The 25874-nt window shown below is 52.6% G+C and overlaps 2 long non-coding RNA genes across 2 annotated transcripts; both read right to left on the minus strand.

Annotated features, from left to right (window-relative positions):
- Positions 1–1986: 1986 nt before the first annotated feature.
- LOC109435895 (uncharacterized) lies at positions 1987–7710 on the minus strand. Its single transcript, XR_012493175.1, has 4 exons — positions 6510–7710; positions 3745–3971; positions 2826–2946; positions 1987–2178 (listed from the first exon to the last, which is right to left on the minus strand). It is a non-coding gene; the product is annotated as an uncharacterized LOC109435895 (long non-coding RNA).
- A 3460-nt stretch (positions 7711–11170) lies between these two features.
- Positions 11171–14888, minus strand: LOC141569498 (uncharacterized). The gene is made up of 4 exons (XR_012493205.1): positions 14773–14888; positions 14613–14692; positions 11911–11976; positions 11171–11594 (listed from the first exon to the last, which is right to left on the minus strand). It is a non-coding gene; the product is annotated as an uncharacterized LOC141569498 (long non-coding RNA).
- Positions 14889–25874: the final 10986 nt, after the last annotated feature.

A 25874-nucleotide genomic window follows, 5' to 3' on the forward strand; every position in this document is an offset into this window, starting at 1 on the left:
AAATATGACACCTTTCCCATGGGATTTGAGGTCCTTTCCTGGCCCCAACATACATTTCTATTTTGATATCATTTCCCCATCTGCTTTCATCATCCCGAATTTCTCATCATTCCCTAGGTCTTTTGAGCAGCCTGAGAAAAGCTCAAGATGTTTCCCTTGCTTTTGCTTCACTTTGCAAACTCCTACTCAAACCTCAAAGCCCAGTTTAGCCACTGCCCCACCCAGGAATCCCTCCTTGATTCTGCTGTGCCCCCACTGTCTCTGTTCCTGCGTCTGTTAAAGCCTACATTAGAAGGCCAAGAAAGGTTTGCTTGGACTGTGAGTGCCAGGAGGGCAGGGACCATCTTGTGAGCTGTGTGACACAAGCGAGTTACTTAGCCTCTCTGTGCCTCAGTTTGCTCATTATTATTGCAGCCATCTCCTAGGACCTTACGGGGGAGGAAATGCATTCATAGCTGTAAAGTGCTTAGAAGCATGCCTGTACAAAGTTCTCTGGAAATGGAACAGCAGTCCCCCAGGGAGTGCAGATGACAGATGACAGCATAACCTGAGGAGCACTGGAGAGAGAGAGAGAGAGAGAGAGAGAGAGAGAGAGAGAGAGAGAGAATGTACCAGGGCATGTGGGTGAAGGAGTCCCTTCCCTGAGGTGCAGGTGTGCCACCCCTCTATCCAGATATGTTAGGCACAAGACTGGCAAAAATTCTCTTACATGTTTATTTTGATGTGTATTTGGAAAAAATATGCCATCACATCAAATCTGAAATGCTACGGCTATGATTGCCTGAGACAACACTAAAGTCGATATACAGATATTTTTACAGTTGGGACAGGGACATTTGGTTAGGAAATGTGGTAAAAACTGTCTCAGGTGAATGCTGAGGTTTGAGGAATGCTGGACTAATGAAAGAAAAGAAAACGGTGGTGGGGAGCCAGAGAGATGGAGAGAAGGGAGAGGAAAGAGAAGGAAAGGAGAGAAAAAAGACAAGAAGGGAAAAAAAGGTGGAAATAGAAAATAGAGAGAGCCCAAGCATAGAAGAAAGGACACAGAGATGGATGAGTGAATGAATGAATAAATGAATGAATCAATAAGTGAGTGAGTGAATGAATGAGTGAAGGAATAAATAATCTAAAGCATATATAAACTAAAGGGCAAATGAATGAAGGGGAAGCATTGGTGGCCGAGCCAGGTGGGGTGGCAGGCCCTTAGCCCTGGCAGCCCCCGCTCCAGCCTTCATGGCTGTGCAGCAGGGGCCACACAGGACCTCTTTGGGCTCCAGGCCTGGTCCATGGCCACCCTGAGAAGCCATGCCTGCAGTACCCGCCTCTCCCAACCAAGTACCTCGGGCACCTATTCTGCTCCAGCGCCAGAAAATTGAAAGTGAAAGTCATCCTGAGCTTTGCCACCAGCCTTCCTGTCCCTCAGCTGGTTTCTTAGAAATCAGCCGGCTGGGCTTCCAGCTGTAGCCTGGACTTCCTCCTTCACCCCAGGAACCCCTCCCCTGGCAGGTTCCATGCTGCCAGCAGCGATGGCGCCGGAGGCTTGTGCTGGAGTTGGCGGACCATAAAGTGTGGCGGTCGTGCATCCATCCCCCCTCTTGTGTGCCAGGTGTGCAGGGGGCAGGTACATCTGAGCCATTCAGAAAGTTAGGAGAAAAAGGACGTAGGCACGGTTTTAGTAGCGCCTGATCCAGGCCCTAACAGGAAGGTGGCTGGAGGGTTGGTGGGGTTCACCAAGAAAACGAATTAGGCCTAGGAACTATGGGGAGGAGGGTGGGAGATGCAGAGTCAGGGACGGGCCCCCGGAGGGGTCGCTGTCTGAGTCTTCAAGTGGGAGTGGGAAGGCGTTCACCTGGGTAGTCTCGGTGGGGAACAGCATGTCAGCCAGACGGAACAGCATGTGCAAAGTGACCTACGTTATCTCCTGAAACTGCCCTGGACGTAGGCATACTGCTCCTTTTTTCACAGGTGAAGAAATTAAGTTTCAGAGGAGTGTAGTGATTTATTTGCCCAAGACCTCACAGCTATACTGGAGATCTAAGTGCAGACCATGTGGTTGACCTGTCCCACACGAGACTAAAGTAGCTCCCCGGATCCTCTTCATGGCTCTCTCACCTGGAACACTCCTTCTGCCCCAGGCCTTGGACTCCCACGCAGCTCATTTAAAGCCTTGGCACCACACTGTGGGGAGATACAGTTGGGAGGAAAAATAAGGCTCAGAGAGGTCAAGTGAACTGTCTAGGTCACACAGCCTGCTGGGGAACATCTGGGATTCTCGCCGAAGGGTGTGGGACCTCAAAGTGCCTCCTCCTTTCTCTATATGAGGCATCCGGGCCCTCACAGAACACAGACCTGAGCTGACAGTCTCTGTCCCCACATTCTAAGGAGGTGGAAAGGACAGCAAGTACCGAGGTTCTGTGGCTGGAAAGCAGGGTCCACGTATAGTATACTATGAGGTAGAGCTTTGCTCTTACAGGACTAGCCTGCCCTCTTTCTGTATGGGCCCGTCAGTCACAGCACCTTGGCCTTAGGTAGACATGGACCAGACTTGGCCAATCAGAGTTCCCCATGCCCGGGTTCAAGGTGGGCATGTGACCTAAGCCGGGCCAATCAAAGACCCTCCTGGGACTTTTCTGCTGAAACCAACAGGAACTATTTCCTCGAAACTAGGGCCTGCTGTCAGCCATTATGCCACTGTGGTCAAAAGAGTTGAAGAGAAGGCGCACAAGACAGAGCCCTGAAAAAAAAAAAAAAAAAGACAGAGCCCTGATGCATTGCATGAACGCCTTACATCCAGTGGTGTGCCCGAAATCCAACTCTGGACTTACCTGTTACACACACCTCAAGTTTCCTCTTTTTCTTATGCTTGTCTGAATTGAAGAGCAGCAAGGGTCAGGCGTCAGGTCTGGGTGGAACGAAGGGGAAGTGTGTGAAATGGAGCCACACATCCTAGGAAGAGACAAGACAAGTACCATGTTTTCCCGAAAATCAGACTTAGCTGGACCATCAGCTCTAATGCGTCTTTTGGAGCAAAAATTACTATAAGACCTGGTATTATATTATATTATATATATTTTATATTACATAAGACCCAGTTTTATATTATAGTAAATTAAGACCAGGTCTTATATTAACTTTTGCTTTAAAAGGCGCGTTAGAGCTGATGGTCTGGATAGGTCTGATTTTCAGGGAAACGGCATCTGGTCTAGAAGAGGCAAGACTAGTTTTGCCGGGATCTGGAGCCCACAGTGATCCGCTCTCTCGCTGACGTCTGTGCTCGAGGAAAGCTGGAATGCAGACACTTTCACACTTCCTTACTCATGATTGCTCTTAATAACTTACTTTTTTACTTAAAAAAAAATTCCACATTAAAAAACTTTTCCTTCCCATTTTTTTAAATGGACTTTATTTTTACAGCAGTCATAGGTTCCCATCAAAATTGAGTGGAAAGCAGTTTCTGTATATCCCACACACGCACAGCTTCCCCCACTATCAACATCTTATACCTGTCCACATTATTTTTTAATTTCCACATTTGTTTTCACGTTTCTTAAAAGAATCTACCAATAACATTCTTAAATACATCATATATATATTTTTTCCTGATTTCTACAGATACATATTTTTTTCTTTAAATAAAAACGACCCCATCCTTTATGACCCAGATTGTAACGTACTGTTTCTATTTAGCATTTTGTGTGCAGCCTTCCAGGTTACTGATTGACAAGATCGGATGAGCGTACACACCTGGTCAGTGAGGAAGCCCAGGCCCAGCCCGAAGGGCCCCGCGTGGTCCTTGTGGTACAATTTCATCAAATGCTCTCAATTGTCCACTGAGGTTTTGTTCCCTTTTCATGGATGAGAAAACTGCCGTTCAGAGAGGGGAAGTCATTCTGGTTGTGGGGTCCTGGGCGGAGTGGAGAGGGGCGGCTGGTCAGCAGCCATGAAACTTGGCACAGCAGGAGCTATGGGAGCTGTGTCATGAGAAGAGCAATTAACCATGAGCATGGTGCCGCTTACACAAGTTAATCTGGCAATAGGACCTTCCCACAAGGGTGCTCAGAAAGAGAAGTGACCCATGGTGACAGTGTTGGCTTATATTCGTGAATGGTGAGCCGGAGTATCAAGCCTGCACGTGGCGAGTGCTCGAGAATCGTGGGTGACATTGAGCATTGCTGACAATAAAGAATGCTGACACTTAAGGGGGATCAAATATATGGTGATGGAAGGAAAACTGACTCTGGGTGGTGAACACACAATGGGATTTATAGATGATGGAATACAGAATTGTACACCTGAAATACATGTAATTTTACTAACAATGGTCACCCCAATAAATTTTAAAAATAAATTAAAAAAATAAAAAGAATGCTGACACCGATCCTGGGCACACATTACATGTTTAATAAATGGAAGGTGCTAGGGGTTCAACAAGGGGAGAATGGGTGAAGGAACTGGTAAAGTTTAGTGTCATTATTACCATTGGCGATATATTATTGGTTAGGAGATATAAGGTGTATAAAGTATTACACTATAACATCAGGGCTGTTTTTTATTTAGCATGTATTATACGTAGGCACTGCGCTCAGCACTTCACAGTATCTTGTTTGATTCTTAAAATAATCTTCTGGGTAGATCGTGTTAGGCTGAGTCATGAAATTGCCGTTTTTATAGGTCAAAAATACAAGAGCATAGGCAATTTCATACAGTTCAGTCTAATAGCATCTTCATTTTACAGATTAAATAAACCCCACTGGCAGGGTCTGGAGGCTTCTGCCTGCTCAGAGGATTCAGATTTTGTCCTTGGTTCCCCCTCTTCATCCATCTCTCATTCTGGCTACCCGTGTGCCCACTGCCCCACCCCATTGTGGCTGGGTCTATATTTAGAGCCCAGGTTTCTGTGAATTGGGGAGTTGAGGAAGTGACTTATCCAGAGGCATGACAGCCACACAGAGATAATGATATCCAAGCACCCTAAGTTTCTGATGGACCCCCTCGCTCCCACCAGAAGGGGATTTTTTCCCCTCCTCTCTGGATTTCCAAGGCCCAAACTGGCAAAGATGGAAAGAAAAGCTATGAGACTGCCTAGCGGCCCGTCTGGTGTTCAGACGAAATGGGTGGGAGATTTGTGTCCATTTTGCTGCCAGTAACACTGAGGCAAATCTGTGCCCAGCCTGATTGCCAGTTGCCCCTGTCAGGGGAAGAGAGGAGAGAGAGTCGGTTTCTGGACACCGGGGGCCTGGCCTGGTCCAGCCCAGCCCAACAACCCCAGGCGCCATTGGAAGGACCCTCTGGACCAGCTCTGCCCCCCGCTGCTGGGGATGTTGCTGAACAGCTGTAGGGGCACTGGGCCTGGAGGGGGTAGTATTTCCAGGTAGTCAGACTGAGATAGAGGGTGGCAGCTGTGGAGACAGCGGAGGAGGAAAGGGGCAGCCTGGTCCCCACTGTGCACAGCCCGCCCGTCAGGCACAGCCGGTCTTCGGGGAAGTCACCGAGTCGGAGTTCCAGGAAGCGATAACGCTTGTTGAAACCTCTTTCTTGTGGCCTGGTCTTGTGACATGGTTGGTGGAGACCAACGTCAGGCAGGGCCACAGGTCGGAGCCGGCTCGCACAGGGGCAGCTGCCGCCACCCTCTGCTTTCCCCAGAGGCTTAAGGGGGAGGAAGAAGCTGGGCAGGAAGGCGGGCATTTGGGCCCCCGCCCCCCGCACTGCCACAACCCAACACTGGCTAAGATCACCTCTTGTACCTTCCCTGTGGCTGGTTCAGCCTCTGATTTCCCCATCCAGCAAATGGGGCGGAGGAGCTCTAGGCTGTAGGGCTGCTGTGAAAGCAGGTAGTAGGAGCTGAGAACATAGAAATCCTTTGCTCCTTTCCCATCAAGTCGGGGACAAGTCTCATTCTGGAGCAGGATTTCTCTACCTCGGCTGGGTAATCCTTTGCTGTGCGTGCATCCTATGTATTGTGGGATATTTAGCAGCATCCCTGGCCTCTACCCACTAGACAACAGTAATACCCACCCCCACCCTCCAGTTAGGACACGCAAAAGGTCTCCAGACACGGCCAAATGTTCCCTGAGGGGCAAAACCCTGATCTCAATTCAGTGCCTGGCACATAGTAGGGGCTCAGAAATTAGTAGGTCCTCAACCTGGACGGATGGCAGAGCATGTCTGGTTCGTTTTATACCCCAGCACCTGCCTGGCATCACACAGGTGCCAAGGGATAATTTGGGAGGCCCTTAGCCCTTTAATCTCTATCAGCCTTTCCCCCCATACCCTTAATAAACATACCATCTAAATAAAAACTGTCAGAGGCCTTGAACTTGAAGATAGCAGGTTGCATTGTGGGTGGGGTCAGGCCTGACACAAAGGGTGAAGGGGAAGGCCACATGCCCATGAGCAAGACTCCCCTTTCCCCACCCTCTGCTTAGTCCCTGGAAGCCGGCAGCCCTGCTTTCCTCCAGAAAGAAGCCTGAGGAAGGCGGGGGTGGGGGATCCTCTTTGGGTACACTGACCTGCTTAAGAGAAGACACTTCAGACGCTGACTCTGGGCTCCCACCAAGACAGCCAGATCCTGCCCAGTCGCCTGGACACGACTTATCTGTCCACGTGCCCATAGGCATGAACATTCTGATGGTCTGTTTTCAGTTTCCTGTTCCTGAACGTGAACTCATAGCCAAGGAGCCCCGCACACGTGAGACAAGCTCAAAACATGAAAGGCAGAGACCAAAATCAGCAGAGGAAAAGAACTTGCCAAAAACAGAGCCGGTGCAGGGGGCAGGAAAACCCTCCAAGACCACAAAAAACCCTCAGAGACAGAAAAGGGGTTGCATCCATAAAAGAACAAGAAACTGTGTAAAGGGACATTCAAGAGAACAAGAAAGGGAGAGATAACAGTAGAAAGAAAAAAGGTCAATATTAGCCTTGGAAGAGAAGGTTGAGGAAATCTCCCAGGAAGACAAAGAGATTGAAAATACAAGAGAAAAGATAAGAAAATGAGAGGATGAGTCCACAAGATATCACGTGGAACTCATAGGCGTTAAAGAGAGAACAGAGAAAATGGAGGGAAGAAATTTTCTGAAATGGATGGAGCTTTCATGTTGCAAGAGCGTTCATTTTCTCTTTGTGTGTAAAAAGTTGCCGGGACTCTTAGCAGCTATGGTAGGCAGGGTTCTAAGATAGCCCTGTTATTTCCTGCTACCCCGCCTAACCCCCAGGACGTGGATATGATAGATTCTGCTCCCGTGGTTAGGCTGTTTTACTGCAAGTTGACTTCACAAAAGGGAGATTGTGCAGGGGGCCTGACTTAATTACAAGAACCCTTTCAAAGCAGAGCGTTTTCTCTGGCTGGTGCCAGAAGAGGAAGTCAGAGATTTGAAGCCCAAGAAAGATTTGATACGCTGATGCTGGAGTAGAGGGGAGGGGCCACACGGCAAGGAATGTGGGTCACGTCTCCAGTTGAGAGCAGTCCCTGGCTGATAGCTGGGAAGGAAACAGGACCTCAGTCCTACAATCACAATCACAGAATTTTGCCAAAGTCAAGAATGAGGTTTGAAGCGGACCTTTCCTGAGAGCCTCCAGATGACAATCAAAACCCCAGCCAATCCCTTGATTTTAGCTCTGTGAGACCCCGAGCAGAGAATCCAGCTGTGCTGTCCCCAACTTCTGACCTGGGAAAACTGTGAGATAACAAATTTGCGTTGTTTTAAGCTGCAAAATTTGTGGTCGTTTGTTTCACAGCAGTAGAAAATCCACACAGCTGCTTAAAACAGCAAACATTGACCTCAGACAGTTTCTAGGGGACTTAGTAGAGGCTCCATAATTGCTGACTGTTATTATTACTGTTGTTATTATTATTGTTTAAGTATTAGGAGACAAATTGGAAACTATAACAAATTTCCATTGCCTGAAAGAGTCTTTAAATATTTTCAGCTTGCCATCATTAAGCATTAACCACAAGGTAGGTTGCATTTCTTCATTTTATGGTAGAGTGACCTAAGGCTCAGAGAGGTTAGGAGACTTGCCTGGTGCTGCACAGCAAAGAAGGGCAGAGCCCAGCTTACCAGAACCCAGGACTTCTGAGTCCAGGCTGATGGCTGCTGGTTTGGCCGTTGGGGCTAAAAATCCTTAGTGCAGTGGGCAGGTGGTGGTCCCTGTGCAAAACAAAAGGCAGATGCTTGGGGGTTGCACTTGGGACCTTCCAGCATCCTTGAAGAAAAAAGCTGGGAGCCCCTGAGCTTTGACCTGGCCCCTTCAGGCAGAGGAGTTTTCATAGAGATCAAAAGAAGCCCCAGGGCATCATGGAGGATAGCTTTGGTCCAAGTAACAGGAAGCCTGAGGTAAAGTGGCTTAAAGAACCTGGAAATGTAAGATCTTGTTCAACAGGAAGCCAGAGGTAGGGTGGGTCTCTGGACTGGTTGGTCCAGCGACTCCACCAGGCTGCCATGGACCCAGGTTTCTGCCATCTCTCTGCTCTGACATGTTGGTGCTGATTTCACCTGAGGCTGGTCCTAGGGTAGCCGACACAGTCCCAGGTGTCACATCCAGAAGAAAACCAGAAACCATTTCTCCCCAGGGCTCCCCCTTAGGAGCAAGGAAACCTTTCCCAGAAACCCGCAACAGCTATCCTCATGTCCCATTAACCAGAGTTGGCTTATCCGCCATTGTCGAAACCATCACTGACCAGGGACTGAAACTTCCTTAACTGACGTGGAGTGAGTGTGGGAGAGGGTGTCAGCCTGACTGAAGACAAATGGCCCCCGTCCTCCATTCCTCCCTGTGTCCGTGCCCTTGACAGCATGACTTTGCTGCTCTTCTCATGAAGTCTGGGTCCCATCCCAAGCACCTGGGCTGCTTTAGCCAATAGGATGCAATGAAGTGATTGTCCTGCTTCCTACCTAAGCCTCAAGATGCCTTTTGGCTTCTACTTGCTTTCTTGGGACTCTGCAACCTCCATGACAGCAAGCAGGAGCTGGCCCACGGGATGGTGAGAGGCCACGCAGAGTGGAGAGGAGCCGTCCTAGCTGAGGCCACACAAAACCAGCCAGCACCAACAAGAGCACACCAACCCAGACCAGCCCAGACCAGAAGAACCACGTGGCTGCCTCACAGCCTCCTGAGCAGCTGTAAGTGCTATTGCTTTAAGGGCTCATCCTGGAGAGGTCGGTTAGGCATCAGTAGCTAACTAACAGGGGCTTGACCATCTTACACCACTCATTGGAGGCGAGGCTTTTTAGAGGAGTAGGAAATGGCATCCATTCATTGCCTGTACCTTCCTGCCCACTCCATGCACCTTCTGTGCAAGATACAGGAAACTCAAAGCCTGACAAAGCCTGGCCCCTGCCACAGGAAGCCTCCAGTCTGGCTGGGAGATGGATTCGTCAGCCTAATTCCTTCCTGCTCCCTGTGCCCCTCTGCCCTTTCCGAAGCCCCATACCCTCTGCCCGTGGGCCTTTGCACCTGCTTATTTCTCCCTCTCCACTACTCTGGCCCACCTTCTATGACTTATGAACCCTATTTCCTGAGACTCAGCTCAGGTGTCCCCTCTTCCAGGAACCTTCCCAGAAGCCCTTCCCACCCAAGTGAAGAACCCCCTGGGGGTTCCCACAGTCCCCTACGCTCCCTCTAGCCCTGCCTTCATCACTCTGCTTTGGGATTCTTTATCCGTCAGTCTCGCTGCCCTACTTCACAGAGGGAAACTGAGGCCCAGAAAGGGAAGGTGACTTGCTCAAGGCCGAGAAGAGCTGGAGCCCGACCCAGGGCTCTCTTGACTGTCCTACCTGCAGCTTTTTCTGCTTTCCTTTCCTTCACGTCCCAGCCTTTGGGGGACCACACATGGCCATCCAACTGGGGGTGGAGGGAAGATCCCTGCTCTCCTACTATGTGCTGGGTCCTGTGCCAGGATGAGATTCCTGAGAGTTTCTCTTGGGAGCCTTCATCCTCCCACAAACCCTGCAAGGTAGGCACAAGCAGCAACCTCCCACCTTCCAGAAGGGGAAGGGAGGCTCGGAGGGAAGAGGCTTGCCAAGGTCACATGGCCAGAAAGGGACTCAAATGCCGACCTCACAGCTCTCTGCATCTGGTGTCTGCTACAGCTTTCAGCTTTCGGGCTGAGCCTGGGCCAGCCATCGTGAGGGAGGGGCATGGAGAGAAAGCTGGGGCAGCAAAGGGGGAGCAGGCGATATCGGGGAACCACCCAGGCAGGAAGAGGCAGAGCAGAAAGTGAAAGGGGCCAGTGGCCGAGAATAGCTGCGGGTGACAGAGCAAGGTACTGCAAATGCCTCCAGAGAGAGAAACCAGGCTGGGCCCCAGGGAGGGGGAGGTGGCTTTGGGACTGGGGGGGGGCACTCCTGCTGACCCAGGCAGCCCCCATGTGGTTGGTGGGCCTGACACCTCCAACTGTGGGGATAGAATTGAGGGTGCAGGGCTGTCTGAGGAGGCTGACTATACAGACCTGGGCATTGCTGGTATTTACTACAATGAACTTGGAGGATTTGGGAACTGATAAACCTGTCAAGACAACCTATGAACCATGAGCCATGAGCCTGCGCTGCAAAGAGAAACCAATTTATTAATATCTTTGTTATTATTGCCACTGTCATAGCAGCAGTTCAGCACAGTGGTGAAGCAGCCTTGGTTCAATCCCGGCTCTGCCACTGGCTGGCTGTGTGACCTTGAGCAAGTCACTTCACCTCTCTGGGCCTCTGTTTGCTTCCTGGCGGTGTCCTGATGATTAGCTGAGTGAGTATATGTAAAGCATATGGAACAACTCAGAGAAAGTGCTCGAGAAGCATCTTAGTTTGTATTCGCCACTATCCACATCTATGGTTAAACACACACACACACACACACACACACACACACACACACACACACACACATTCGTGCCTGTGTGGAAAGTCCCTCCAGAATGTAAATGGTGCAATTACAGAGATTTGATTTTGTTTGCTAGTGTGTCTCCAGTGCCTGGAGCAGTGAGTGGCTGGTATATAGCAGGTGCTCAACAAATGTCTGTGGAGAGAAGGAAGGAAGGAGGGAGGGAGGGGGAGACAGAGAGAGAGGGGAGGGGAGGAGAGGGGAGAAGAACTGTTGCCCACACTATTTCCAGGTGTGGGGCATCCATTCTGTTTCTCTATATTTTATACTTTTATCGCATCATCATGAAACACTTGGGATGACAAAAAAATTTGTTTTCAGGGAGAGCCAAACTCAAGATGGCCCCGAAACCACCCTGGGAGCCCCAAAGACCAGCTCTGTGGCCAGCAGGCAGCAAGAGGGGGTGACAGGAAGCTCAACAGGACAGACTGTTCCCAGGTTACCGAGAACTGTGAGGCAGAGGACATACCGCTGTTCAGAGCTGAGATCTGAATGTCCTGGCCCCGCCCGCCTGGGGGAAGTGTCACCGGAGTCCAGGGTGGGGACCTCTGCCCTGGCCTAGGCATCTTGTGGCTCCTCTGATCTCTACGAGGAACTCGGGGCTGGCTTGCTTTCCAGGAACGCTTCCTGTAACGGTGGCAATGGCTCACAGCCCGCATGTAGGGCGGCTGTGTGACCTTGGACACGTCCCTGCCCCTCGGATCACTGGGCCTCAGCTTCCTCACCTGCAAAATGGAGAAAATAGGACATCACATGCAGGGGCATTGTGTGGAGTAAGAGTGGCGTTCAAATATTTTGTTTTACTATCAATTACTTTGTGAACAATTTTAGTAAAATACGTGTAACATAAAATTCACCCTTTTAGATTGTGTAGTTTAGTGACATTTAGTACAGTCACAAAGTGGTGCAACCATCACTTCTATCTGGTTGCTAAACATTTTCCTCACCCCCAAATAAAACCCCAGACCCATCAGCAGTCACTCCCCATTCCCTTTCCCCCCAGCCCCTGGCAACCACCAATCTGCTTCTCTGTGGATGTACCTGTTCTGGACATTTCATATAAACGGCATCGTACATCACGTGGTCTTTCGTGGCCGGCTTCTCTCACTTTCAAAGGAAACATAAGACACTGGTATCAGGGAGGGGGCCAGGTTGCTGAGGGATAGAGGAGGGGGGACCCTTTTGACCATTGGGCAATTTGAACCCTCTTTCAGAAAGATTAACTGAATGTCAAATAAGTAAATACAAACTTCACCCCTCAGCGGGTAGCAGCTGTGATTTTTCATTCCACAGATATTTCTTGAGCTGCCGGAAATCCTCCGTAAGTATGTGTGGCTGAATCTACAACACAGGCTTATGAAGAATACGGAAGACTGGGGGTTGAGAGTAACATAACCGCTCCCTCATGTACTAGCTGTGTGCCTTGGGGTAAGTTGGTTAGCCTCTCTGAACTTGTTTCCTTATCTGAAAAATGGGGATCATCAGTACAACTGGGGCCAAAGGTGAGGCATGGGGTAAATACTTATAGATGTGGCTCTTCTTGTCACATTAATAAAGTTCAAGGATCCTGCCCTGGGCCAGGAGAAGGGAGGAACCCACAGCGCCCCTTGTTCCCACCCCTGGAAGCAGGCTGGGGGAGGTGGCCCACAGGGGACAGCTGAGCCAGCCTCCCAGGGTAGAAGCTGCGTAAGTGAGAGAGTTATGGAGGCTGGGGGGACCAGAGGGAGAGAGACGTCACTGCAGGGTCACCTGTCCACCCAGGTCCCCATTCTTCCCTGTGCAGGACTGGTTGATGGGGCAGCGTGACTCTGGGGAAGCTGCATCCGGCTTGGTCAGTAAGTGCAGGGTAGGAGGTGGCTCCCGCTGCAGAAGGAACAGCTCACCCTCTCCTGGGGCCCCAGGCTGTCTCAAGCACTGTACACTTGCCCTCTGGCCTTGCTCCAGGACTCACAACCTGGAGAGGCAGGGCAGGGGCTCACCAACTACGAGGCATCACTTGGAGGAGTGGGGGGGTCGAGGGGTGCAAGGAGGGTCTGAGGGGCCCTGAGGTCGGGGTGCCATGGGCTTGTCCACCCAGATTTTCTCTCTCTCTGTCTCTCTCTCTCTCTTTCCCCTGTGCCAGGAGGGGCGTTTGGATGACTGGTATCCACATACTGTGATGCCTGCCTGAGGGGGTAGGGACTGGGTAATTCCCACGTGGGGAGTCTGGGCTCTGCGGCTGGTCGAGCAGAAAGGCGTTGGGGAGCGGGCCTGAGGCCAGTGCTGAGGCACAGCCCCCCATCTGCCAAATGGGAGCGTCCTCTGGGTCCTATGGGGGTTATAGGCTGCCTGTTCTGACTCGGAGTATGATGCCCCTTTGGGGCCGTGCCTGGGAGGCACCCGCTGCCCTGGCCAGGGCGACAGACGCGATCAGACAGCTTTACTCATAAATTACTCTTTCTGGGACCAGTCTTGTCCCCCGGGAGGCACTTTCCAGGAAGGCCCCCATCTGACCCTCTCTGCCTTGCACAGATGTCCAGGCCGCAGCTGTGCCCTGCTAAGACCAGCTGGGAGGAGAGCCTCACTGGGGTGGGGATACCCTTTTGCTGGATGGAGAACTGTCCCGTGCACTTTTGGCAACGTGATCAATACAGCAACTTGTCCACAAGGCAACTCTGCACCCCTCACCTGCCCCCAGTTGGGGCTCCCAGTCCAGGGCTCCCCATCTCACGACCGCCACCCCTGCACAAGCCGAAGCCAGGACTCAGTCTCTCGTTTCCTCTTGGCTCCCAAATCTGACCAGTGACTGTTCTCAGTGTGGGTTCCCCAGAATCAGACCTAGACAAGGCTTCCCAGGAATGGAGTGAGGAGGTGGGGCTCCCGGGAAGGAAGCTCAGGAAGGGACAGACTCACCGTCACCAAGGGCTCACCCTGGAACAGTGAGGATCGCTGATCAGGCCACAGGAGCTGTAGTCTCACACCCCCAGGGCTTCTTTATATCCACCCCCCCCCCCCGGGGTGTGGACGCTCAGCAGAAAACTGTTTTCTGACAAAGAGGAGCAGGTACAGCTGTTGCATAGAAAGTTCCCCAGGAGGAGATGAAGGGATGGTGGGACCTGGGTGGGTCACCCACAGCCCCTGCGGCAGCTGCAAAATGCTCTTGATTTGACCTCTAATTATTTCTGGAAAATGTTTACTTCTCTCCATCCTCACAGCTGCCCTCATCTCTCACTGGGACACCCAGGAGTCTTCAACGTGAGCTGCCTGGGGAGGGTGTCAGGCTCCTGGTCCAATCTGAGGTCAGTGGTGAAGGTCGGTGGGATTCCCCCAACGTCCAGGTGAGGGGGAGGGCCCAAGTCCACCAGCCAGGGAAGAGGGTGTGGCCTCCAGTGCAGACGAGCCCCACCCCATGGGGACCTGATCTCCTGGGGGAAGACAGACAAGCAATTTCACTCTGACAATTGGAACCACGTCTCTAAGACAAGGCTAAGGAAAGACCCACCCCAGGGATAGGCGCCACTCTGAGCAGGGTTTGCTGAAGGCCAGGGCAGGGGGACTGGTCCCGCTGGGGTAGATGAGAAAAGCAGTGCCAACCCTGGACTGGGTCTTTCCTTATTTTATCCGCGTCTTACAGACTCGCTTCTGATTATCGAAAGGAAATTGCTTGTCTGTCTTCGTCCCCAAGGAGGTCAGGTCCCCAGTGGGGCTGTTCTGGAGAGCAGGAGAGAAAAAATGTGGAGGGGCCGTCCCAAGGACGTACTTACCATTCTCTAGGCATTTGGCCGAAGGCTAAACATGTCCCATTTTCCAGAGGAGGAAACCAAGGCACAGTGATGTCAAGAAACTGACAGAGAGAGAGCCCATTAGGGTCCCCTGTTTGGCTTTTAAATTGTGTAAATTGGGGAAGGAAAACAGATCAAATACCTTATATGACTCTGGGTTCCAAGTTTTCAACTGTAAAAATGAGGGGAAAAGCCCAGATATTCTTCCCCATCCCAAGGGACAAGGTACAGGGGAAGCCCAGGGACGAGGCCAGTCCTGTTTGGGGTAGGGGGGTGAACCTTGGACTCAGTGTCCATTGGCCACTGCCCTCTCACTCAGAGATTTTATCACCGCCACCCAGCTCCCTCCCTGCCCCACCTCCCCTGGGGTTGGCAGGGGGCAGTTGGGTGCGCTGTGTGCTTTCCCCATTTCCCCAGCCGTTTGACCTTTCCTCACATGTTCCCAGAGCCCAGCCGCCCCGTCTGAGCCCCTCTTCTGGACAGAGGGGCCCTCTGGCTCTGTCCCTCCTCTGGAGTGTGACCGTGGTATGGAGTTCACAGACCTCTTTTCTGTTCCTAAAACGTGTCTGAAGGTTTGTATCAGTTGGGCTGAGGGGTTACCCAGCACCTCATCCCTGATGAGGAAACCCTGAGAAGCTATAAGTGCTGTCCAAGGGCTGGATCCTATTTTGAACCCGTGTCCAGGAACTCCACATTCTCATGGTCATGTCAGGTCACCCAGACCCTTGACAGCTCCGTATTGCCAGCCACAACAGCTCTGCCCTTGCCTTCCTCCACTGCCACGGTCTTCTTTCTGGCTTTCAGGACTATGTGCTGGGACCATTGCAGTAGTCTCGCAGCTGGTCTCCTGCTCTTCCAGTCTCTCCCCAGCTGGTCTAGCTTCCCCTTAGCTGCAGAGTGAGCTTCCTAAAGCACAACTCTGATCAAGTTACACCCCAGTTAAAGCAGGTCACTTGGTCCCCACTGCCTGCAAAACAGCACCCAGTCTGCTCCTGACCTAGCATTCAGGGCCACCTTGGATCTGATCTCTGCCAGCATCTCTGAGCTCATCTACCACCCGGAACCCCACACTCCAAACCCAGAGAAGCGGTCATCCCGAACATTCCCTGTCGTGTCCCTGAAGCCGGACCTTGACCCTGGTCAGCTGTTGCCTGCTCCTTGAATACACTTCCTGCCCTTCCTGTCAACACTGACTCTTCCTTCCAGGTGGATTCCAGGTGTGCTCAGCCAGAGACGCCTTCAGGGTCCTACTGCCAAATAACAGAATCCAGCTGTGGATTATTTAAACAGAAAAAGAACATACTGAACAGATATTGGGGCTCTCACTGAACCCCCAGGAAGTCAGGAGGCCCACAGGAAAAAGAAGGCAGAAGGTGGGAGACAAGACCCCCAACTCCATTTCTGCCACAGCCAGCCTGGAGACACCCATGCTTCTCTGCAGATACCTCGGGAACTTGATATTGCTGAGGTTCCCTCCAGAAAGACTTTACCAGGTCCTCTCTTGAGAGGACTAGCTCCTAATTCAAACTCCAGAGTGGGTGCCTCTGATTGGCTGATCCCAGGTCACATGGTCACACCGTAGCATCAAGCGAGGATGGGAAACTGAATGTGGCCTATTTGGGCTCCTCCAGTGAGAGGGACGGTCCTACCTTGCCCAAGGCCCATGGTGGGCAGGGGTGAGATTCCTAAATGTGGGAAGGGGGTTCACAGGGTAGAGGGCTCAGAAATGACTAAAGCTTCTGTGTCTTCCCAGATCCCAGTGTTTGCCGTCATGGGAGAGGCACAGGAGACACAGTGGTCACTCCTTCCCCAGCACCTCCTGCCCCACCTGGTGCTCAGTACATCATCAGCCCTATAGGATAAAGGTCCTAAGTATGCCTTATGTTTGTCTGCATTGCTCCATCTGCCCTGCTTTCTCTGTACCAGCTCCTCAATGAGTCCCCAGGATAGGGGAGGAGACAGGTGCTAAAGAAATGATGACAGTGTGGCACATGCCATGATGGAGGGACATGCAGGGGGCAGGGGAGCCCAAAGGAGGCACCTGATCTGACTGGGGGCATCTGGGAAGGCTTCCTGGAGGTGGCAATGCTATCTTGAAGGGTGAATAGGAATTAGAGAAACAAAGGCAAGGAAATGCCATTCCAGGAAGAGACAACAGCTTGAGCAAAGCCACAGAGGTGCAAGGGGGACCTGGGAGGAGTTCTGGCATCACCCGGGGTACGTGTGAGGCAGGGGCCTAAGAGATGAGGCTACACGGGATAGAAAGGGTCTGGTATGGGTCATCTTTGGGGCCCGGCTTTGAACAAGGCCTTGATGCCAGGGTAGTGGAGTGCCAGGGTCAGATGTGAGCTTGACAAGGACCCTTTGGACAGCCTGCCTGGAGAGGGGGTGAAGGGACGACAGTCAGGGCTGTAGTGAGCATCCTCGCCAGCCAGGCTCAGTCTGGGATCTGAGGCTGGTGAGGCAGCAGGAGCCAGACGAGGGATTTGGAGGCCCAGTCGGCTTCTGGAGGCAAGCAGAAGTTTGCCACTGTGGCTGGGGGTGTGGGGCTGAGTGGGAGGGAGGCGGGATCTGTCCTCCGTTTCCTCAATCGTACCTAGAGGGGCTTGGGCCTGGTGATGTCTGAGGCAGGGACAGAGAGCCAGTGAGACCACCTCTGCTTCCCGCTGCCCACCTCACGCTGCCCACCTCACGAGCAGGACGTGCCGTGATAAGCTGTGGAAGCTGCTCTCAGGCGAGGCTGCTCTAGGTTGGCGGGACAGGCGACTAATCCGCCCAGGTCTGGGCTGAAGCGAGCTCTCCCAGCAGGGCAGTAGCCCAGCAGGCAGGCCCCCCCATCCAGAGTGGTACCTGGAGAGAAAGGGCTCTTAGCCATTTACGCCCCTCTGGAGGGGGCCCCACTGGGGCCAGGTTTCTCCCGACAATCAATGCCGTCATTCTGGGAAGTTTGCCCCCGGAGAGGCCCTGATTTCCCCCCATTTGCATAGTCACAGTAACAGGAAACTGGACTCACATTGCCTCATTGGCAAGGGCTTACCCTGGCCAGCTCAGGGTTCAGCTGGATGACCCAGCCTGGGCTGCCCTTACCAGCCCTGTCCCTGGACAGCTGGTGGAAGCCTTGTCCAGTGTGGTGGTTGAATAGGTACACCTGGATGCCAAACATGGAGACTCCAGGCCAGACCAGCTGCATCCTTGGAAGTAAGGTGCAGGGGGAGGGGGATGGGGCGCGGGAAGGCGGTCAACAGGACAGCTGCACACGCCACTGGGGTCAAAGTACACAAAGCTCTCTGAGCTCTCCCAGTTCCCAGAAGTGATGGGTAGACTTTTCTCCTGCAGGAAGTGTGTCTATCTCTCTATCCCTTCCCAGTTTCCCCCACCTCCCTTCCTGAAAGTCCATCTGGGCTTTGAGCAGGAAGCTGATTTCCCAGACGCGCTTTAGGAGGTGCAGGCAGGGATCAAGGACTCCATGTGCTGAGCTGGGCTCAGAAACCATTTGTCTAGGGGCGAGCTGGGGCTTAGCCGCATCCGAGCCAGGGAGCCTTGCAGCCCTGGACCTCCTGGGCCTCAGTCTTCCCATCTCTGCAGAGGGGACACATGTACCTACCTCTCAGGGTTGGTAAGGAGGAGAAACATCGAGGGATGGTACCGTAAGAGTGCTAGATGCTGCCACTCCAGAGCTGACATCTGCCTTAGGTCGCAATGCTTCGGGCCTCTGCATGGCAGCTATTGAAAGAGAAACCAGATTGTAAGTTTATGAGACATGGTGGAGGAAGGTTAGCTTCCTCTGGGACACCCCATAGACAAGGCTCAGCCCTGGTCTGGATCCTGGCTCTGCTACTGGCAATCTCCTTAGCTTCCGTGAGGCTCAGTTCCTGCATCTGTAAAATGGGACTAAATGGTGGTACCCACCCTTTAGGGTTGGGGTAAGGTCTAAAGGGAACGAGACATGAAAAGGGCCTGTGAGGAGAAGTGCAATGTGACATCCATGCACCCCCTGCCCCCAAGAGGGTGTTTAGCTCAACTCAGCAGCAGCCCCTATGGGAGGTGCTGGGGTTACAGAAATGGGCCCCATGTGGCTGTGGCTGTGGCCTTCAGAAAGGTCAGAGTCCAGGGCAGAAGGTCAGAAGCACTAAGCATCACACAAGGAATCCAGAGGAGGGCCCAGGAAGGCAGGTGCCTGATGGGGACACCCAGGGAGGCCTCCTGGAGAGGGGATGTCTGAGCTGGCCTCAGGGACAGACAGATTTGACAACGAGGGTGGAAGTGGTGACATTCCCGGCAGGGCAACCAGCCCATGTCACAGGCCCCAAACCTCCTTAGAAGGACACAGCCACTGTCTCCCTAACTCTGGTGTCTTCAGACCCCCATCAATGGGGATACTCCCTCTCCCAGGACATGGGAGCTCCTATCACATATGAAGCAGGACAGCTTGGTGGCATTATGACTGATGGGCCGGGTCCCATCTTTCCCTGTGGGTAGGACCCCACTCTCTCTCCTGTATGGTCACCGCTGCCAGCATTGTAACATACAACAGTCTCCTGGTCATTTTTCTATGCAAACACTTTCTAAAAGAACAAAAATGGGGTTGTGGTTTTCAAACTCTTGGAACTTGCTTTTCTCTTTAACGACATACCACAGACATTTCTCCAGAGCAAGCAATATTCCAAATCTCCATTTTAATGGCCAGGAGCTCATCCATTGCAGACAGAATATAATGAACTTAACCAAGTCTGTCATTTCAGCAAACATTTCTTGAGGCAGCTGAGGCATGAGAGGACAATAGAACAAGGGCCCAGAAACCTGTTCTGCATTCTGATCCTGACTTCACTTCCTAGTGCTGTGTGACTCTGGACAAGTTACTCAACCTTGCTGGTTGTTGTTGGCTTCCTGAAAGATGGCGAAAGAGCAACCTCTGCTTATGCCTTATGGTGGCACTTCCTGGAGACCCTGTGTGTGCAGCAATTAATTAAATGAAATGCCACATAGACAGGCAGGAGACGCCCCATCCATGGGGTTACGGGTGGTAGTGGTGTTACTTAAACCAACCTTGAGTTAAAGGTCAGGGGAGTGGAGTGTTCCTGTGTGACCACAGTTGGAGGCAGAGGGAGAAACTGCTAGGGGTGGATGGAGTGTTGCCTCATCCCCTCCCCGCACCCTAGCACAGAAAGAATCCGACTCTCTTCCAGTTTGGCTGGTCTCCAATTTCCCAGACCCATCTGGGGCTGGTTATCCCACAGGCCAGTTGCTGCTGCTGGCCCAGCATTTGCAGCCATCTAGAAAGGCACCCTCCTGGAGAAAACCATTCTCAAGTCTGCATGAAGTGTCACCATCTCTCCTTTCCTGGGAGGTGGCATCGCCTCTCCCTAGTCCCCTTTTCATATGCAAATTAACACCCCAGGGAGGCTCTGTAGACCCCTTTGGTGAGTCACCACAGCGGTGCACAGATGGATGGAGGCACAACCACCCCATTCCAAATGCTCCCCCTTCCCCTCCCCCCAGCCTCCAACTACGCAAATTCCCAGCACCAAATTCCCCCGGTGGGGATCACCAGGCAGCATCCTTACTTCTGCCCCTCTGTCCCCAAGCGCTCCCCGAGGATTGCCCAGACCCAGAAGGCAGCTCCCCCAACTCCCATCCTCCTCTCCAGGCTGCTCAGCCACTGTGAACCTGTTTTCTGCAAAATGGGGCTATTGAGATTCCTGGATGGCACAACACATGAGCCTGTCATTTCTGCAGATCAAAAGCAGGTGGAAAGTAGGCAATGCCGTAAGGTTCCATCAGACGTCTCCCTTCCGGTGGGTAAGATGAGGAGCAAATTGGGAAACAGAAGTCCCTGGCTCCATAAATGCTTCATTGTCATTACTATTACTAATTGTAGGGGTTGGAGGTGGGGGGTGACACCTCAGCACCCCAAAGCTCAGTCCAGGGCAGGCGCAGCCCTGCCCCACCCCAGGGGTCTCCAAGCTTCGTCTGGTCCAGGGAGGGGCCAGGAGCCCCTCCTCATCCCACCACACCCCTGGACTTGCCTGGACAATGCTTGCTGAGTCATTGCTTCTTATTTCCCCCTCCATCCCAAAGCCCTGATTCATTGTCTTCAGCCCGGAAGGTGAGATGGGGGCATCATGGGGGCACAGTGAGTTGCAGGCCTGGAGGCCAGCCTTCAGGAAACGTGACTCAGGGAAATCCTGCTAGGCTCCTTGGCATGTTATCATCGAGGAATGATTAAATGGGGTGTCACGGGTGTGCGCCACGAGTGGTGGGGCGCCACTGTCTGACCCCTAACCTTGTTCTGACTCAGGACTGGCCTCTCTCCACCTCCCCCAGGAGGAGGCCTCCCTCTTTGCAGCCCTGGGAGGCCGGTACTGTGCGTTTCATTCATTGATTCATTTCTCTCATTTGTCCATTCATTGCATTAAATCAATCAGGTGTCCCATTTGGGTGACTCATAAGCTGGTCCAGCCTTCATTCATTAGTAATAAACCCAGCCACCCTCTGTGGCTCACCCTCTCAGCAGTTGCTCTGCCAAGCGCAGTTTCTTCTGCAATCCTCCCAGTGCCCAGGAGGGCGATCACCCCCATGTACAGAGGGGGAAACTGAGGCACAGGAAAACTCAGCACCACCGTGTGGAGTCAGGATTTGAATCAGGTCTGCCACCCTCTCTCGATAAAATGCCACTGCCCCTTCTCCAGCTGTGCCTCCCCTGCTGGGTTGGGGACCACTCCTCTGTGTTCCTGGAAGAGCCCGAGGGCACCCCAGTGCAACTCACGCGCTGCATGCTAAGGTAATTGTGACTGTCAGCCTTTCGCGTCGCCCGCATGACCTGGTGGACCACCTCACCCGACATAGGTGTCTGTCTTCACGCTCAGCTCTTAAAGAATCACCTCATGAAGCCAACTGCCCCTTGAGCTGACACTAGGCCCCCAAACCTGCATTCCATCCCCAGCACCTCCCCTCCACTTCTCAGAGAATTCCAGAGCCGTCCAGGTTCCCAGTGTCCGGCCACCGCACACAGGATTTCTGGTCCTCATCTCGTGGACCCCAGCGAAACACTCAGCCCTTCCCATGATTTCCTTAAAACAAACCCCACACTCCTGAGAGGCATTTCAGAAGGGGGGGTTTCCTAGGACTGGGGAGTGTAGATGGGGAGGAGGTTTGGGAGGCGCAGTGCCCAAGGTTTCAGGCTGACATTGATGGCAGATTGCAGAGCAGCGGAACCTCTGGTATAGGCTACCCAGGTGAGGGCCCTTCTGCAAGGTGGGATTTCTCGGGTGGGTGTTAAGAAATCGTCAGTGGGGAGATTTGGTGCATGTGCCCCTGTGGACACCCCACGTGCGTCGGGATGGGAACGTTCCCTAAGGGCTATGTTGAGTTTGCTTTGGCTGTTGCTCCAAGGGGTTGGCCAGCTGGAGACCAGTTCTCATGTTTCAGCCTTGGCTTGAGGTTGCAGCAAGCTGGGTGAGGTCAGTCGGGACCCCACACCCCGCCCCAGCACTCTCTCCCTGTCTCAGACTTTCAAGTTCTCAGCAGAGACTTCTTTCCCCTCCCTTGTCTGAGGCTGCATCCCTGGGTTGGTGGGCAGAGGGAAGCCCCCTTTCACGGAGGGGGCGGCCGTTCAGTGCCCTGACTTGGTGCTGGTTCTCTGATCCTGTCCATGTTTTGGCCCAAGGCCACGTCCCCTGGCCCTACCTTAGCTCACGTCCACTCTGCCTTGACTTTCCTCTTCATTGCTGGCCCCTGGGATTTACTTTTCTTTCTTTTGAGCTTATCAATATATATTTTAAAATTAGATCTCTATGAGTATTATATTTTATCCCCCACCAGGACTTCCTACGGTCCTGAGGATAACATCTGGGCTCCTTAAAACAGCCCTGCCAGCCCCACACATGACTTAATTTGGGCAATTCCAGGAAGAGTTACTGTGTCCATGAATCAGATGAGGAAACTGAGGTGCAGAGAGGGGCAGAAGGAGACCTGCCTGCTGTGGAGGTGGAGGGTAACCGGGTACCTCTCAGGTGCCTGCCTGAGGCTGTCTGACCACGCCCTCCCTCCTGAGGAAGCAGACACGAGGCAGGACACGCCTGGCCACTTGGCACCAGTGCCCGGCAGGTAAACACTGGGTGTGGCCCTTCTTCTAGGAACAGGCTGACTGGAGGTTTCCTTCAAAGAAGTGGGCGAGGCCCTGCCCATCATGGCCACCCCAAGGCGGGGCCAGTGACTCTGTTACAGAGTCACATTGTGTGCCAGGCTATGCTGCTGACAGCGCTGAGTGTTCTGATTTTGCTGGTAAGGACATATGGTCAAGGGGTGAGAGCCTGGGGTCTATGTCAGAGGGACAAGGTCCTGGCCCCCACTCTGCCCTGAGCAGCTCTGGGATCTCAGGCAGGTCAGTCTCCCTTTGTGGTCCTCAGTTTGCTCATCTGTGCAATGGGGTTGATAATAGCACTTGGTCCATTGGGCATGGCTGGAGTGAGAGACCCTGTAGGTAATGTGCTTGGTGCAGTCTCATGCCAACCTCTCCAGGCCTCAGCTTTCTCCTCTGTGAAATGGGGGAGTGGCCAGGTCTCCTCATCGGACAGGAGATTGAAAGGAGCTGATGGGTACAAAGTGCCTGGAGTGGGTCGGGCAGCGACGAGGGCTGTTGGTGCTGGGTTATGATTACGACCCTGACGTGCCAACAAGCAGCAACTTTATCCTTATGCTGATGGCAGAGAACCTTCTCGTCACTCTTACGGTTTAAATGCATTGTGTCTCACATTAACCCTTTTGATTCAGGACTCTTGTTTTTCACTTCCTCCCGACCCTGCCCCTTTTCCAGAGGGTAACACCCTGCTGGGAGAGAGGCCTTCTGCAACTCTGATGGTCCCTGGGTGTCACGGGCTGGCGTCTGCCCAGTGGTGGCGCTCATTCTAGGCAGTGGACCGGGACGTGTGATAACTTCTGGCTTTTCTTGGGTCCTTTTGCAGGCAGTGGGCACGGGGGTGGGGAGGACCCCTCCCTTAGCCTGCATGTGTCTCATGTCCATGTCCACCTCCAGGCTGCCCCGTGGTTCCAGAGCAGGACTCCAGCTTCTTCTGCTGGCAGCGGTGTCCCCTCCAGCCTCCCTGGTTTTCCAGAGCTGCACGCCCATCCTCTCTTCCTGGGCTGAGCCAGGGCTCTGTGGTTCCACCTGTAACCATAAATCTGATCTCTTTTTCTATGAGTTCGTTTGTTTTAGATTCCACACATAAGTGAGATCATACAGTATTTTTCTTTCTGTCTGGCTTATTTCGCTTAGCATAAATGCCTTCCCTGTTTCTCCATGTGGTCGCAAGTGGCAGGATTTGCTTCTTTTTAAGGCTGAATAATATTCCATTGTGTGTATACACCACGTCTCCTTTACCCATTTATCTGCTGAAGGACACTTAGCTTGTTCCCATGTCTTAGCCAGTGTAAATACTGCTGCAATGAATATGGGAGTGCTGCTATCTCTTTGAGACAGTGATTTTATTTCCTTCAGATAAATACCCAGAAGTGGCATTGCTGGATCATAGTTCTATTTTTAGTTTTCTGAGGAACCTCCATACTGTTTTCCATAGCGGCTGCACCAATTTCCATTCCCACCAACAGTCCCTTTTCTCCACATCCTATCCTTGCCAGCACTTGTTGTCTCTTGTCTTTTTGATGATGACCATTCTAACAAGTGTGAGGTGACATCTCATTGTGGCTAACGAGTTTATTTTAAACTAAATACTTTGAAAACCTAATTTTAAAAGGACATTTCACAATATTGCCTCAAGTGGAACACCAGTCTGGCTTGCCGTGAATAGCAGATAACTTTAACAAGTACCATGAAAATAAAATAAAACAGTCAGTTTGGGCTTCAGAGGTTGCCTGTTGAAGATTGGGGTAGGGTTTCTTTCTTTTGCAAAAAGGGGAGATCAGCAAATGTTTCAGTCGCTGGTAAAGACATGCATTAACGGAGACTTTCTCTTTGCTTTCACCTGAAGGATTGAAGGGAATGAAAACCGGGAATTGCTTTCTCTCCTGTGATCTGAGGTTTCTGAGAACCTCCGTCCCCCTCCCCCAACCACCACTGAGGCTTCTCACTTGGGGGGACCCAGTGGGGCTGTGGAGAGCCACTGGGGGATCTTAGGGGAGGTAGGCTGGTTTTAGAAGGTCCCTGGGAGCTGGGTTGGAGGGGGCCGTGCTCTGCATATGATGACAGTTCCCATCCTCAGAGGTTGTCCCCCCTCTCATGGACCTCCACGGACACACTATGGGAAGAGGACCTGGGTTCGAATCCTGCCCCTGTGACTGGAGCGAGTCTCTGCTCTTCCCCGCGTCAGCTGCCCCCTCCGGGAAACAGGGCTGACCCTCCCGGACTCGGAAAGGGAAAGCACTGTGGGAAAGACAGGGAAGTGAGAGCGCCGCTGAATGATCGGGGAGTGTCTGTGCACACACGAATGAGGCGTGGTTATCCCAGGCAGGGCCTGCGTGCAAAGCCTGCCCATGCTGACCCAGGCTTCCCCGCATGCCTGGGGACCGGCTGCAGGGCCCAGAGCCAGGCTGTCAGGTGGGAACCAATCTCCGTGCCGTCCCCCAGATCTGAGATCTTGGGCAAGTCTCGTAACCTGTCTGTGCCTTGGTTTCCTCATCTGGAAAATGGGGACATCACTGTACCCACCTCACAAGGTTTGGAGAGGATGGAATGAGATGGATTGACGATATGTTTAGACAGGGCCTGATGCAGAGGTGGCGCTTAGCAAAGGCTAGTGACGAAGATGAGGACAAAGAGGATGAGGATGGTGAAGACAGATGAAGGCGGTGACACGTGTTTGTGGAACAATGCAGGGCAGGAACACGTAGACTCAGAAAGCATTTCCCCACACGTGTGTCTCACGATTACATCTCACAACTCAGAAGCATCCAGGGCAGGCGTGAACGGCCCCGGAGCCTGGAGCGTCCTAGAGCCGCAGCCGGACCCTGCGCTGGGCTATTTACGGGGCTGCCTGTCAGCAAAATACAAAGTCTGCCCCCCGGCACTTGGGGAGGAAGGCGTCTGAGTCTCCATTTCCCAGGAAGGGAAGCTGAGGCTTAGAGATGGGAAGTCACTAGCACTTGGTCACATCGAAAGTTGGTTGTGGAGCCGGGAGTTGAACCCAGGTCCATCTGGCCCCAAGGGCTCTGTGTGCATGTGTACATATGTGCATTGTGAAGCCATGTGCATGAATGCAGTGTGCACGTGTGCACATGTGCGTGTGTATT

This window comes from Rhinolophus sinicus, linkage group LG18 (genome assembly GCF_036562045.2).
Source record: "Rhinolophus sinicus isolate RSC01 linkage group LG18, ASM3656204v1, whole genome shotgun sequence".
In the NCBI taxonomy this organism is placed as follows: domain Eukaryota; kingdom Metazoa; phylum Chordata; class Mammalia; order Chiroptera; family Rhinolophidae; genus Rhinolophus; species Rhinolophus sinicus.